This window comes from Oncorhynchus mykiss, chromosome 12, assembly GCF_057628025.1.
Source record: "Oncorhynchus mykiss isolate SJ-2025 chromosome 12, ASM5762802v1, whole genome shotgun sequence".
In the NCBI taxonomy this organism is placed as follows: domain Eukaryota; kingdom Metazoa; phylum Chordata; class Actinopteri; order Salmoniformes; family Salmonidae; genus Oncorhynchus; species Oncorhynchus mykiss.
Window position 1 is genome coordinate 14,669,294 of NC_143033.1, and position 6,000 is coordinate 14,675,293.

Here is a 6,000-nt window from a genome sequence, read left to right on the forward strand (position 1 = left end):
CTCCGCCCCATGTACCCTCCTCAGGCCCCTGGAGGCCCTATCTGCTCCTCTGTCCTAATGGCCATGCCTAGGCCATCAGGGTGCTGTGGCATTTTGGTTTTGTCAACAATGGCTCAAACATAGCCTCTCGTCTCTCTCTCTCTTAATAATATCCCCCTAAAGTCGATTGAAGCTCTACCGCATCAAACAGTGACATAATTTTGAATCTTGAATAGATCCTCGTGAGTTTATGCTAGAGACTTACCGTTTCTTGTAGTGGCGGCAGCTCAATCCCATCTTTCTGCCATTATAAATGATGCACCTATTCCATAACATGGGGCTTAGGAAAGCTGCATTTTTCTACACAAGAGAGGATCTGGACAGGAAAATCGCCCTGCAATCATCTGTAAAACCCAAACCGTGTGAGCTACAAACTAATATGTCACCAATACCGAAAGGGGAGACTTTCAGGAACACGACAGTGTCAGTTGTTTGGCTCTACGACATCCACATGCTTTATGGCAGTCGTCTCAACTCTCAGTCCTGGACATCCTGATTTAGAAGAGATCTTCTCACAAAACCGACTCTCTCTCTCGATGTCTCTATTTCTCTCTCTCTTTCTTCAACTCTCTCTCTCTCTCTCTCTTTCTGTCTGTCACCTTTCACTCTTTCACTCTTTCACACTGCCTTTTGACTCTGTCAACAATAGTTCAAAGCTGGGGGTTACAGCAAGGGCATAACCTCTCTCCCCTCTCTCCCAGTTACTTTAGTGTTGTGAAACATGTTCTCTCTCTGAGTCGCTTACAGTTGACAGATTTTATGGGGCTAAATTGGATTGTTGTGAAGGAGTGTTCCAAAGTTGGAAGCCAAGCCATTTTGAAATCAATGCATTTTGCCATTGATCCTAAGTCACTGCATGCTGTGAACTTAGATCTGAATAACAAAGTGAACTCTCTCTTTGTTTTTACGAAAGCTACTTCTACCGGAGCCCATAAAAAAACGAGTCCCCTCTTCCAGTAATTTGTTGTAAGTGGGGTGAACAGTAAAGAATGCCAAACTACACCTCAGCAGTAACTTTTCCCCCAACGTGCAGTTTCACACCAATCGTATTCACAGGGTTGCAGCATGCAAGCAGTGGTTCTGTGAGGTATTGTCATAGGAATTCAGAGGCTACCAGTCTACTACACAATTGTTTGCAACGTGACATTACATTCAGTGCATTTCCATCGCTCATTGCAATTGGAGGATATCAGATTCTGCTTGGGCAGCAGTTCTGAACAGGAGAAGCCCCATGCGTGACATATGACATGAGTAGAGAAGTGGTCAGGGGATCAGACTTGTGACCGCAAGGTCAATCCCTAAAAATGATATGGCTTCTAGAATTTGGACCCCTTAAGCAAGGCATTTAAAATATTTATGTTGAGTACATGGGTGGCCCTTTGTAAAGCACAACATTAACAACATAGGCAATGGCATGAACATCAACTGGGCCAGCACACTGTACAGTGATGCTGCTTACTGTTGTGCTGCATTTTATACTTTGACTAATTTAATTGACAAACATCTGATCCACTATCCATCAGTGATAGTCTGACTGGATCCTCTAGTTTGGACTTCCTTCTGGTTTGACAACTTTCCTTTGGTCATGGTGAGTTCAATCTGCCCAGGGCTGTGTGTCATTAAAATTGATACACTTCAGGGGAGTCAAATCTCCTCAAGTGTCTGCAGCATTGCTTTCCGGTGTTGGGGAACTGACCCATGTTGTAGAGTATAGATCTGACCCATGCTAAATTGCCTCGACTCGAGTAACAAGACATGATTGAGATCATAAGGTCTCCATGCTCCCTCGTGGTGATCAAATTAAGACAACTTTTACCCCCTCTAAATCCTTCATTTAGGTTTGAAGCACATATTAGCTTTTGATACTTTGACCAGAGATAGAGAGCAGCCCGAGGGAAGGGTTATCCATAGATAGCAAGCCTATGGGCTGGAGGGCAGGGTCATCCTGGGGAGAAAGAGGACCAAAACAGGCTCATCCTGTTAGAGATGAAATAGAAGAAGATTAGCCTTCGCACTGCAGTTCTGTGTTAAACTCTCTAATGTCTTTGGGGCTTGGCATGCAGGTCTAGAATTAAGTTAGGTTCTCTATCGTTCTCCTGAAGGGTACATTTCCTCCCTCTGATGGATTTAGCCACATTGGTAACTCCCAACAGTCAATGTTAACACCAATACAATGCTTTTACTGTAAATCCATGACAGGGAGAAGACCATACTTCAGTAGAAGACCATTCCTCAGTAGAACAGCATACTTCAGTAGAAGACAATACTTCAGTAGAATACCATACCTCAGGAGAAGATCATGCTTCAGGAGAAGACATTACTTCAGTAGAAAATCATGCTTCAGGAGAAGACCATACTTCAGTAGAAGACCATACTTCAGTAGAAGACCATACTTCAGGAGAAGATCATGCTTCAGGAGAAGACCATACTTCAGGAGAAGTCCATACTTCAGTAGAAGACCATACCCAAGGAGAAACCATACCCAAGGAGAAGACCATACTTCAGGAGAAGACCATACTTCAGGAGAAGTCCATACTTCAGTAGAAGACCATACCCAAGGAGAAACCATACCCAAGGAGAAGACCATACTTCAGGAGAAGACCATACTTCAGGAGGAGACCATACTTCAGTAGAATACCATTCCTCAGTAGAACACCATACTTCAGTAGAAGACCATACTTCAGTAGAAGACCAATCCTCAGTAGAATACCATACTTCAGTAAAATACCATACTTCAGTAGAAGATCATGCTTCAGGAGATTAGCATACTTCAGTAGAAGACCAGACTTCAGAAGAATACCATTCCTAAGTAGAAAACCATACTTCAGTAGAAGACCATACTTCAGTAGAAGACCATTCCTCAGTAGAATACCATACTTCAGTAGTATACCATACTTTAGTAGAAGACTATACTTCAGTAGAAGACCATACTTTAGTAGAAGTCTATACTTTAGTAGTATACCATACTTTAGTAGAAGACTATACTTCAGTAGAAGACCATTCCTCAGTAGAATACCATACTTCAGTAAAATACCATACTTCAGTGGAAGATCATGCTTCAGGAGATTAGCATACTTCAGTAGAAGACCAGACTTCAGTAGAATATCATTCCTCAGTAGAAAACCATACTTCAGTAGAATACCATACTTCAGGAGAAGACCATACTTCAGGAGAAGACCATACTTCAGTAGAAGACCATACTTCAGTAGACCATACTTCAGTAGAAGACCATTCCTCAGTAGAAGACCATTCCTCAGTACAACACCATACTTCAGTAGAACACCATACTTCAGTAATATACCATACTTTAGTAGAATACTATACTTCAATAGAATACTATACTTCAATAGAATACCATACTTCAATAGAAGACCATACTTCATTCGAAGACCATACTTCAGTAGAATACCATACTTCAGTAGAATACCATTCCTCAGTAGAACACCATACTTCAGTAGAATACCATACTTCAGTAGAAGACCATTCCTCAGTAGAATACCATACTTCAGTAAAATACCATACTTCAGTGGAAGATCATGCTTCAGGAGATTAGCATACTTCAGTAGAAGACCAGACTTCAGTAGAATATCATTCCTCAGTAGAAAACCATACTTCAGTAGAATACCATACTTCAGGAGAAGACCATACTTCAGGAGAAGACCATACTTCAGTAGAAGACCATACTTCAGTAGACCATACTTCAGTAGAAGACCATTCCTCAGTAGAAGACCATTCCTCAGTAGAACACCATACTTCAGTAGAACACCATACTTCAGTAATATACCATACTTTAGTAGAATACTATACTTCAATAGAATACTATACTTCAATAGAATACCATACTTCAATAGAAGACCATACTTCAGTCGAAGACCATACTTCAGTAGAATACCATACTTCAGTAGAAGACCATTCCTCAGTAGAACACCATATTTCAGTAGAAGACCATACTTCAGTAGAAGACCATTCCTCAGTAGAATACCATACTTCAGTAAAATACCATACTTCAGTAGAGGATCATGCTTCAGGAGATTAGCATACTTCAGTAGAAGACCATACTTCAATAGAAGACCATACTTCAGTAGAATACCATACTTCAGGAGAAGACCATACTTCAGTAGAAGACCATACTTCAGTAGAAGACCATACTTCAGTAGAAGACCATACTTCAGTAGAAGACCATTCCTCAGTAGAACACCATACTTCAGTAGAATACCATACTTCAGTAGACCATACTTCAGTAGAAGACCATTCCTCAGTATAATACCATACTTCAGTAAAATACCATATTTCAGTAGAAGATCATGCTTCAGGAAAAGACCATACTTCAGTAGAAAGCCATACTTCAGCAGAAGACCATACTTCATTAGTATACCATACTTTAGTAGAAGACTATACTTCAATAGAAGACCATACTTCAGTAGAAGACCGTACGTTAATAGATGACCATGCTTCAGTAGAACACCATACTTCAGTAGAAAGCCATACTTCAGTAGAAGACCATACTTCAGTAGAATACTATATTTCAATAGAATACTATACTTCAGTAGAATACCATACTTTAGTAGAAGACTATACTTCAGTAGAATACCATGCTTCAGTAGAATACCATACTTCAGTAGAAGACCATACCTCAGGAGAAGATCATGCTTCAGGAGAAGACATTACTTCAGTAGAAGACCATACTTCAGTAGAAGACCATACTTTAGTAGAATACTATACTTCAATATAATACTATACTTCAATAGAATACCATACTTCAATAGAAGACCATACTTCAGTCGAAGACCATACTTCAGTAGAATACCATACTTCAGTAGAAGACCATTCCTCAGTAGAACACCATACTTCAGTAGAACACCATACTTCAGTAGAAGACCATTCCTCAGTAGAATACCATACTTCAGTAAAATACCATACTTCAGTAGAGGATCATGCTTCAGGAGATTAGCATACTTCAGTAGAAGACCATACTTCAGTAGAATACCATTCCTCAGTAGAAATCCATACTTCAGTAGAAGACCATACTTCAGTAGAAGACCATTCCTCAGTAGAAAACCATACTTCAGTAGAAGACCATACTTCAGTAGAAGACCATACTTCAGTAGTATACCAGACTTCAGTAGAAGACCATACTTTAGTAGAAGTCTATACTTCAGTAGAATACCATACTTTAGTAGAAGACTATACTTCAATAGAAGACCATACTTCAGTAGAATACCATACTTCAGGAGAAGACCATACTTCAGTAGAAGACCATACTTCAGTAGAAGACCATACTTCAGTAGAAGACCATTCCTCAGTAGAACACCATACTTCAGTAGAAGACCATACTTCAGTAGACCATACTTCAGTAGAAGACCATTCCTCAGTATAATACCATACTTCAGTAAAATACCATATTTCAGTAGAAGATCATGCTTCAGGAGAAGACCATACTTCAGTAGAAAGCCATACTTCAGCAGAAGACCATACTTCATTAGTATACCATACTTTAGTAGAAGACTATACTTCAATAGAAGACCATACTTCAGTAGAAGACCGTACGTTAATAGATGACCATGCTTCAATAGAACCCCATACTTCAGTAGAAAGCCATACTTCAGTAGAAGACCATACTTCAGTCGAATACTATATTTCAATAGAATACTATACTTCAGTAGAATACCATACTTTAGTAGAAGACTATACTTCAGTAGAATACCATGCTTCAGTAGAATACCATACTTCAGTAGAAGACCATACCTCAGGAGAAGATCATGCTTCAGGAGAAGACATTACTTCAGTAGAAGACCATACTTCAGTAGAAGACCATACTTTAGTAGAATACTATACTTCAATAGAATACTATACTTCAAAAGAATACCATACTTCAATAGAAGACCATACTTCAGTCGAAGACCATACTTCAGTAGAATACCATACTTCAGTAGAAGACCATTCCTCAGTAGAACACCATAC